The following is a 10,859-nucleotide window of genomic DNA, read 5'->3' on the forward strand; positions in this document are numbered from 1 at the left end:
TTTTCTCAGAGCAAATCATCGCGCAAACAGTTTGCAGCACTAGTTTCTGTCTGACGTCCATATTCGCGTTTTGTGTTCTTCTTCGCTGGGTATTAGCGCGCGTGCTGTTTCGCGTCATTTCCGGTTCGTTTTATCGCGTGATTTTTCATGTCAAAACGTGGTTTGTAGACAAGATAGAATGACAGAGTTGTTGTCAACTCGTGTAGTGCGTTACCTCCTGTTGCGGATCAATCACGTTGTGTCGTGTGGTAGGGTTGCGGCGGTGAGGATAATTTCCCACCGGTTATTCGACGTGTGACAACACCGGTAATCCCGGTGTCACCGTGGGGGGCAGGGCGGGGGGGTTAAATAGCTTTTAAATGCGTGCGCGTTATACTTTCACTTTCGAAATAAGCGTCCATTGGCAATTCAGCGCTGACAATTCAAAACTCGCTGATAATAAAACTTTTATTTATAGACAGAACTTTTATTAGCTAACAAACGAATAAAAATAACCCCATGCATAGGCTGAAAAAAGTGAAAATCGGCAAACTGTGGGCCCAAACAAATAAGAACCATAAAACGTTTATTAACGAATAAGAAAATAAAATAGGCCTAAATAAATTACACAAAGTTTAAATAAGATAAAACCAAATAAATAAGAGACGAATATAAAATCTCCACACGTGCTAAATGGAATTAGACTCCTGATGCTTGCTGATCTGTGCCGTGACTGGCTCTTTGCACGCACTGCGCAGTTCAGTTTTTAATTATAATGTATGCTCTCTTCTGAACTAAATAATTGATAATTGTTATTTTTAATTAATTCAAATAAATATTTTAGCAAAAACGAATACTTTAAAAAAGTCAAGACATCGCGGTGTCACGGTGGGAAAGGGATGTCACCGGTGATGGGGCTTAAAACCGGTAACACCGTCTATCGCGGCAAGCCTATCGTGTGGTGTGAACAGCTCAACAACTTGAACACTCCTGATTTCACAGAGAGCAAGTCATTTAGTGTGAGCCGCACAGTTCAGCCTGACGTTTTAAAATCATGTAGTGTGAACTAGGCTTTACACAAGAACTTGCTGCCAAGAAACACTTTCAGATTGGTCTGGAGTCGCCATCACATGTGTTTAAGCTCTGCTTGTTCTTGCTGTCCCCCCCCCCCCCCCCCCCCCCCCCCCCCAGCGCTTCATTGAGTCCCGTCATGTGCCAGGCAGTTTGTTTGGTGTGCAGTGTCAGGGGAATATCCATCTTTCCGCAGAGCTGTCCCTCATATCCATTAATCAAGACACTTTCTCCTGATGGAACACACCTTAATTAGCATCTAACTGCTTTATGCCTGCGCTTCTAGTGAGCGAATCAGTGAGTGTGAATGCAAAGCAGTCAGGCAGAGGTTCATTTGAGACACGCTCCAGCCGTCCCACGGGCCCCGTCGCGTCTTCGCTGACACTTAATCCCGGGCCTGGATGATTGGCAGCGAACTGCTCTGCCGCCAATGACGCTCGTGTTTTTCCATCCACCTGCTTTTGTTTCAGGTCATTGATAGCCCTGAGGTTCACATGCTGAACGGGGGAGGAGGAGCGGGAGGAAGAGGAGCGAGACGAGAGCTAGATTGAGTTTCCTTGGCGACCGGTGGACCCACTTGAGGCGATGACTCTGGAGAATGCAACATGCACACTTGAGGTGAGGGGCGATGCCAAGCGGTATTTTGCCGCTGTTCTGTAACTTTATGTGTCTGTGTCTCTTGTGGTTCTCAATGTAGCTACATTTTCTGTATCTGATCTTGCCGAACAGCTGTAATGAATAAAGTAGTTTCCTGGAAATAAATCATTTGTACTTTATCTCTATTATGCTGTGCAGTAACCACTGCTGATAAGTGTTCAGGTTTTGGTTCTTGTCTGTTCTTATGAGCTGGGATTTATTTCTGTAATCTAGTTTGTAGTGTTCCTCATTGAGATGTTTTAACAGTGGATCTTTTGCTTAATGAATTGCCCATTTGCTCTAAGAGTAATAAGTAATGGTGTTTCATACTAATTTGCCTTGAACATCACCTTAGTCTAGTGGCTATTTTGCTCAATTTAAAAAAAAAAAAAAAACATTCCATGTATAGACTTTCGTGTGCTCACAGGTTACAATTTCTAGTTTGTGTATACTATAACCTATAGGGCTGCACGATTATGACAAAAATCATAATTGTCAATTATTCCCTTGAAATTGTAATTGCAATTTATTAATTACGATTATCACAATTTATATTGAATGAGGTTTTGAATAGCTTTATACTATTGTTTGAAGCAACTGCATGCCATATTTGTATATAAAAAAATAAGCTGAAAACTCTTCCTGAAAAACTTTTATTACTTTTCTATAACATTAAGCCTCAAATGGCAACTATACATTGTTTTGGTTTCTTCTTTAAATAAAAAAAAAGGTAAAAATAACAGTGTTTCCTCTAGGATTTTTTCCAGCCGTGGTGGCAGGCCCATTTCGCCAGGGGGAGGGGGCGTGGCCCATGAGTGATATTCCCATTGACCACGCCCCCTTATCCCAGGTGTTTAAACCTCCCCTAAGCATTATTACATGAAAGGCGCCAAAAAGAGCGGCAAAGCGATTATGCGCATCCCGTGCGCAGAGTGATCAGGGTTTCCGGGGGGTCTTAAAAAGTCTAAAAAAAGTATTTTCAAATAAAATAAAAATTTCAAAATGTTTTTTTTTTTTTTTTGCGTGGTGTTGTAGTTCCTTATTTCGCTAGTCCAAATATAATTCGCTGTATTACGACTACAAAATAGACCAACATGCAACAGCCAATCAGCTTTGTGCATCCATCTAAGCTGTCTTCAGTACTGTTCAGTTTGAATAAATTAATTTACTTTGCAAGTAATTTTGAGACTCTGCGTTTCCTTGTACGTTTTTTTTAATGTCGTGATATAGGTCTTAAATTTAATTCATAATGGTCTTAAAAAGGTCTTAAAGTCTTAAATTTGACTTTGTGAAACCTGCAGAAACCCTGGTGATGCACTTGAAGCAACGCAAAGTCACAGCGTGCAGCGCTTCGCATTGAGAAGTTCAAAGCACAAAGCGAAGAGATTATATCTATCTATGCTTAATGTATTATATCTATGCAACAGTTTATAGAGCCTTTTCTTTTAACAGTTTTAAATTTCAGTTAACTTACAGTGCGCATGAAGAACAATTCATACATAGCGCTCTCTACTCTAGTGCTGTAATCTAACAGACACCCGGGAGAAAGCATTATTATTTAGAAAGCGCTATAAACTCCAGCAAGATAAAGCAATTTTTTGCAAACTATAGACCTTTATCTACAAATAAAGTATAATAATGGGAACATTGATCTTGAAGAGAGTGTCGTCGTGTTACTGTGACGTGCTGTTTGAATGCTGAATGGAGAATGACTGAGGAGAGATGAGTTTCCATTAACTTTAACTTAACGACTTAAATATACATTTTTACCTCACATTATGCTATTGAATGACTTTAGAAGTCTTGGAATATAGCGCGAAAACTGTATGGTGCTTTACAATGTTTTGTATGCCTTTAGTGGGGCTTAAGAATAACACATACAATATCGGACCGAGAAGCTGCGGCCGTGGCGGGATGATTTTAGGTGTGGCGGAAACACTGAATAAATAAAATGCATGGTATAATAATAGGGGCTTTCGCACTGGGTAGTTTTAGGAACAAGCCACCAGGATGGTTCCCCGAGAACTAATGGTTCCCTATGGCCGTTTTCCTGGTTGCATTCGCAGTTTCGCACCGGCAGTAGGAACTCTGAAGTGATGTAAGCAATGCTTTTTGTCGCTAGCTGAGCAGAAATATGCATGTTTGGCTTGGTCCCCTCAAAGTTGCGTTGGATTTTCTCCTCCGCATAAAAGGTTGAGAGGTCCATCTCTCACTGTTTTCCATGTTCATAGAGTTAGTTTGTGGAGAAGCCTAAATATATAGGCTATAATCTGTGAGTTTACATAGCTTTTTTAAGAATGGCGGCTGCCTGTGTTTCGCGTGTGTTCGACCAATCAGCGTACACTAACGTCACGGATAGTTCCTATGGTACTGGGTTCTCTGAAGTAGTCGTGATAAGCCTCTCACAACATAACATGCTCCAAACACATCTCATAAGCACGCACTGCAGAAGTCATTTTAAAAAGTATTTTTTTGTAATCGCGGCTTTGAACAATTATGGAATCGTGGCATCGGTAATCACAATTAGAAATTCGATTAATTGTGCAGCCCTACTATAACCTAGTGATGTATGTCTCGAGACCGGTCTTGGTCTCGAGACCGGGGTCTTGTCACGGCCTTGACGGTCTTGGTCTTGGTCTTGTCTTGGTCTCGGACCTCTCGGTCTTGCCTAGGTCTCGCTGTCTCAGACCGACATAGTGGTCGGGGGATTTAGCAATACAATACTACAATATCCACGGCGATATCCGCAACGGATTGAAGCGCGCGTCCGAGTGAAGACAAGTGCGGTGTGCGCGAGCCACACGAGAAAACACTGTATCCGCGCCACTGATCGCAGCGGCAACGAGCACTTTGATCACTTGATTTAAAAAAACACATATCATGTACAGTTTTTGATGTATTAATATTTAGTAAAACACATATCAGTGACATGATGGGTTTTAACTTCATTCAGGAGATTTTGGGTAACTGCACAACTGACAGATGACATTGAGCGCACCGCCAACGGTGTGTGTGTGTGTGTGTAACCATAGCGACAAAACGACCAACTTTCGGATCCTGCACTTAAGCCTATAATTTCGTTTTTAAAAATATAATGATGTATTTAAAAGTTGCAAAATGGATTCATTTGGAGACTTCGAAATCAGCAGAGATAGGCAGGCAATGCAAAACAAAATCTTACAAGTTATTACTTAGCTTCAACACTAGTCTGTTTTTTTCCCTCCGGTCTCGACTTTGTCTTGGTCTTGGTCTTGGTCTTGTCTTGGTCTTGGTCTTGGTCTTGGTCTCGGTCTTGGTCTCGGTCTTGGTCTCGGTCTAGTCTTGGTCTCGATACTCTCTGGTCTTGGTAGTGTCTTGGTCTCGGTCTTGGTCTCGGTCTTGGTCTCGGTCTAGTCTTGGTCTCGATACTCTCTGGTCTTGGTCTGTCTTGGTCTTGGTCTTTGTCTTTGTCTTTGTCTTTGTCTTTGTCTTTGTCTCGGTCTCGGTCTCGGTCTTGTCCTCGATACTCTCTGGTCTTGGTAGTGTCTTGGTCTCGGTTTAGGCGGTCTTGACTACAAGTCTACTATAACCTATTTACTTTGTGTGACTCTGCCATCTTACTAGAAAACGAGAGCATGGATTACGGGTTCATAAAAAAGATTTGAACAGTAAAAAATGCAAATTTGGCTTTTGTTAGGGCAATACCTGTAATATCAAGGCCTAATGTCCGGTTTACCGCATCCGAGACACCACACTGGGAAATGTCCTCATGGCACAATACAGCTTTGTACACCGTCCTTTATTCTAAGTTTAATGGTTCATTAAAAATGGTTGGAACAGTAAAAAAAAGTCCTTAAAATTTGAATTTTGTTAGGGCAGTATATTTATATTGTCCCATATAAAACTCTAATGGACAATTAAAAAATCCTTACAGATGGAGGAGAAATGCTGACTTCATTCATTTTTAACAGCACTTCTTGAGCAGACGTACTGCCCTAAGAAAAGGCCAATTTTGAACAAGTTTTTACTGTACCGATCTTTTTTTTTAATGGCCCCTTGAACTTGGCAAAAAGGGACAATAGACGTGTCGTGCCATAAGACCACTTCCCAGCCCGGTTTCTTGGTCGCCACCGAGGATGCGTTAAAGCGGACATAAGGCCTTGATATTAAAAGTAATGCGCTTATGAAAGCCAATTTTTGACCAAATAGATCTCATGCACATCAACTCTTGTTTTCTTCCTAGTACGATGGCAGAGATGCACAAAAGAAACAGGTTATAGTTTACATAAACTCGAAATTATAACGCTTGAGCACGCCAAAAATTCTCGGAAGTATGTATTTTATATTTTTGCAGAGGTCCCTCCGTACTATTGAACAAAGTTTTTATTTCAAAAGAATACATATTACAACAATGAAATGTTTACAGTCACTTACAACATAATAGAGTGTACATTACCTCACAGAATGATATGAAATTTTGACAGCTACGAATACAGCCATATTCGCAAGGTCTGAGCACGCTTGCAGATCATTCCTCTTATATAGCTACACAAGAGAGCACAAATAAATCATATTTAGGAAAGACCTGAACAATACAAGTAATTGTAAACAGTATCATTTACCCAATTTATTTTACATCCCTCCTTATCTAGATCAAGAGCAATCATTAATCATTTGAGTTCTTTCCTGTTTGGTGCTCTTAAATTTGTGTTTATCTCTAATAAGTTGGAAAATGTATTTGTGCTTTTTTTGCCGCATATTTATGCTTTTTAATAATCTTATAAGGAAGCTATAAGATTACATTAAAGGCTAAACCAAAATGCATAAAGTCAACTTTTTTGTGTGTATTCAAGAATAAACGATTAACACTCGAGAGGCCGTTTAAAAAAAAAACATTTTTAACAACATTTTTCCCATAACATTATTGGGTCCAACGCAGGAATCAAATTTGAGTCTCCTCTTGCTACTTACCAATACTGCAGAAAAACTGTTAATATTACTTTTTGAAAAGGTCATTTATATACTTGTATGTAAATTTATATATAAAATTTGAACTTCAAAATTATTTTTTATTAATATTTATGGTGATATACGGTCAGATATTACTCCTGATCGTTGTCCAAAGGCAGATTTGTCTTTATTTTCTATACAATTATTCTCCATAAAGAGTGAAGTGTGAGCTAGTCTGACTCAACAAGTGGTATAGAGACCGGCTATACTGAACAGAGTTATACTATTCACCACTCTTCAAGTTCCTAAAAAACAAGACTTTTTTTGTGTGTGTGCAAAAACAGAGATATATGAACCTTTGCTGTGTTGAATTATTCACTGCAGGCCTGAACAGAAGTGAGCCTGGACCAGGAGAAGCGAACGCTGCCCAGATCAGGTGCTTGTTAATAATGAAGTGCTCAGCTCCAAGCCTCTCTGGAGGTTTTTTCTTTTGTGAATGTTTTGTCTCTCACTCAATGCTTTAGCCTCTGAATGGCAGTTACAGGCAGGTAAACTGAGGGCCTGTCCCACACGTTTTTTTTAAAATGAAGGAGGCAAAACTCAGTTTATAAAAATACCCGTGTACGTGTGAACTACACCTGAATCACCCCTCAGTGTCAGTATGTGAACTGCATCAAAGTCACACATGGATCATACATCACTTCATCCAACTCGCCAGACAATCAACATATCATAGTTCAGTCCCAATCGTGATGGTTGTTAAAATCCCAGTAGATTAGCAGTTTCTGAAATACTCAGACCACCCCGTCTGGTACCAACAACCATCCCACGTTCAAAGTCACTTAAATCCCCTTTCTTCCTCATTCTGATGCTCAGTTTGCACTTCAGCAGATCGTACTGATCGTGTCTACATGCCTAAATGCATTGAGGTGCTGTCGTGTGATTGGCTGATTAGATATTTGCGTTAACAAGCAGTTGAACAGGTCTATCTAATAAAGTGGCCGGTGAGTGAGTATGTATGTGTGTGTGGTGGTACATGTATTCGTCCCGTACTGTACAGACATCACGGTTTGGTGCCGGTGATCCACACTCCAGTCCAGCAGGGGGCGTGCGGTAATGCAACGCTGTTTTCACTACTGAAAGATATCAATAAAACATCATAATTTCTCGCGTAGCATTACATTTACCTCAGGCATTTAGTGCCGTCAGCAGGTTAAGTTCACTAGAGAAATGAACTCTAGAGGGAAGCATTTCGTATGCACTATATTAGCCTATTCATTTTATATATATATATATGTATATGTGTGTGTGTGTGTGTGTGTGTGTGTGTATATATATATATATATATATATATATATATATATATATACACACTCACCTAAAGGATTATTAGGAACACCTGTTCAATTTCTCATTAATGCAATTATCTAATCAACCAATCACATGGCAGTTGCTTCAATGCATTTAGGGGTGTGGTCCTGGTCAAGACAATCTCCTGAACTCCAAACTGAATGTCAGAATGGGAAAGAAAGGTGATTTAAGCAATTTTGAGCGTGGCATGGTTGTTGGTGCCAGACGGGCCGGTCTGAGTATTTCACAATCTGCTCAGTTACTGGGATTTTCATGCACAACAATTCTAGGGTTTACAAAGAATGGTGTGAAAAGGGAAAAGCATCCAGTATGCGGCAGTCCTGTGGGCGAAAATGCCTTGTTGATGCTAGAGGTCAGAGGAGAATGGGCCGACTGATTCAAGCTGATAGAAGGGCAACTTTGACTGAAATAACCACTCATTACAACCGAGGTTTGCAGCAAAGCATTTGTGAAGCCACAACACGCACAACCTTGAGGCGGATGGGCTACAACAGCAGAAGACCCCACCGGGTACCACTCATCTCCACTACAAATAGGAAAAAGAGGATACAATTTGTAAGAGCTCACCAAAATTGGACAGTTGAAGACTGGAAAAATGTTGCCTGGTCTGATGAGTCTCGATTTCTGTTGAGACATTCAGATGTTAGAGTCAGAATTTGGCGTAAACAGAATGAGAACATGGATCCATCATGCCTTGTTACCACTGTGCAGGCTGGTGGTGGTGGTGTAATGGTGTGCGGGATGTTTTCTTGGCACACTTTAGGCCCCTTAGTGCCAATTGGGCATCGTTTAAATGCCACGGCCTACCTGAGCATTGTTTCTGACCATGTCCATCCCTTTATGGCCACCATGTACCCATCCTCTGATGGCTACTTCCAGCAGGATAATGCACCATGTCACAAAGCTCGAATCATTTCAAATTGGTTTCTTGAACATGACAATGAGTTCACTGTACTAAAATGGCCCCCACAGTCACCAGATCTCAACCCAATAGAGCATCTTTGGGATGTGGTGGAACGGGAGCTTCGTGCCCTGGTTGTGCATCCCACAAATCTCCATCAACTGCAAGATGCTATCCTATCAATATGGGCCAACATTTCTAAAGAATGCTTTCAGCACCTTGTTGAATCAATGGCACGTAGAATTAAGGCAGTTCTGAAGGCGAAAGGGGGTCAAACACAGTATTAGTATGGTGTTCCTAATACGCCTTTAGGTGAGTGTGTATATATATATATAAAGTGTCTTAATTATTTAATGTTTAAAAATTTTAAAAGAGTGATTATTATTATATCTCAAAATAAATAGCAACTGAATTGAATAATTTGGGCTCTGCTGTTAATTGTAACCTCTAATATTATTATAATGTGTAAGTAAGGGCTCCCTTTATGGTTTACAGCATTAACTAAGATAGATTTTTTTTTTATCCTTTAGAATTTTTTTTAATCATAATTGAATTTATTTAAAACACAGAGACACATTCGTTAAAGTTATCCCCCCTGCTGTACCGAACCCGTACCGAACCGTCATGTTTGTGTACCGTTACACCCCTAATATTTCTATTTATTTATGTATGTGTGTGTGTGTGTGTGTGTTTTTTTGTACATGGCCCAGATGCTGTTCATAGACATTTTAAGTAGATTAAAATCATATCAATGCTGATGAGTGTAATATTTGAACTGAATGGTATATTTATAGCACAAAGTAGACAAAAGAGCACAAATAAACATCATATTTACAGTAACAGGAACAACGTGAACAGTACGAGTAATTGTGAACAGCCATTTACCCAATTTATGTCCCTCCTTATCTAGAGCAAGAGCAATCATTAATCATTTCCTGTTGTGTGCTCGAACATTTGTGTTTTTCTCTAATAACCATTTTTTTTTTTTTTTTCATTTGGCCTTTTCCTTTTGCTAAAGGCTAAATCGAAATGGATAAAGTAAATTTTGGATTTAAGGATAAACTATACACTCAGTGAGCGGTGTGTAACTACAAGGCTGTATTTTGAGACGTCTGTTCTAGTGCATTCCTAGATTTTTATGACACATTTAGGACTTTAGTCCATAACATTATCGAGCCCATGTAAAATGCTTCGTTGTGCTGTGACTCACATCGTTGGATGCAACTGAACGTGTGTGTGTACATGGCCACAGAAAACACTCCTGATCGACAACATCTACTGAACTAAAGTAGGATTGCCGTCTCTGATACTAGGTTTTATAATGTTTTTTTTTTATCTTTCATGTTGGCAGATCAGAGTAGACATATTTATGTGGCTTCTAATGTTCACACAGAATTGAACAACAAGCTATTTTAAACACTGAAGCATTGATACGCATCCAGCATCAGCTTTGGAATAGGATTCTGCTCTTTGGCTCGATGTGTGAGATGCTGAAATATTCCCTACTAGTCCATACAGTTGCCTCAAGTGTTATTGGACACTACTTAGAGAGATTTAATGAGGCTATCTATTGAAAGAACAGGTAGAGGAGATTATCATTGAATATTCTGCTAGTCTAGACCTGATTGATTCATCATCTTTGCTAGTCACGCAACAAGAGGAACTGTCCAAAGACCAACATTGACTGTTGTCCCCAAGAAAAGCAATTTACACTATGAATGATAAGACTGCAGACTGTAAGGAAATGTTACAGAATCAGCTTTTGCTTATTAAATATGTAAAGTAGTGGCGATAAAGCTCATCATAGCATCACTTTTTCCATCTGACTTGCTGGTCTGACTGGGATTGGGATAACCTCAGCTGCTGGGAGTGTGTTATTCTGGAGCTCTGGTTCCTCGTGTCCATAATAAATCTATATCATGGGCACAAATAAACCACTTCAAAAGAACATGCGCTTTTCGTTCAAGTTTGA

The 10,859-nt window shown here is 39.9% G+C and overlaps 1 protein-coding gene across 2 annotated transcripts in view; it reads left to right on the top strand.

Annotated features, from left to right (window-relative positions):
• Window positions 1-10,859, top strand: part of tjap1 (tight junction associated protein 1 (peripheral)) — a 144,076-nt gene that overhangs the window by 46,962 nt on the left and 86,255 nt on the right. For both annotated transcript variants that reach the window (XM_056249947.1, XM_056249953.1), the window contains exon 2: window positions 1,521-1,668. The gene's annotated coding sequence lies outside the window, so the exon portion shown is untranslated. The remainder of the gene's footprint in view (window positions 1-1,520; window positions 1,669-10,859) is intronic.

The sequence above is a fragment of the Rhinichthys klamathensis genome, unplaced genomic scaffold, assembly GCF_029890125.1.
Source record: "Rhinichthys klamathensis goyatoka isolate OS25496 unplaced genomic scaffold, OSU_Roscu_1.1 h1tg000003l_1, whole genome shotgun sequence".
Taxonomy (NCBI): domain Eukaryota; kingdom Metazoa; phylum Chordata; class Actinopteri; order Cypriniformes; family Leuciscidae; genus Rhinichthys; species Rhinichthys klamathensis.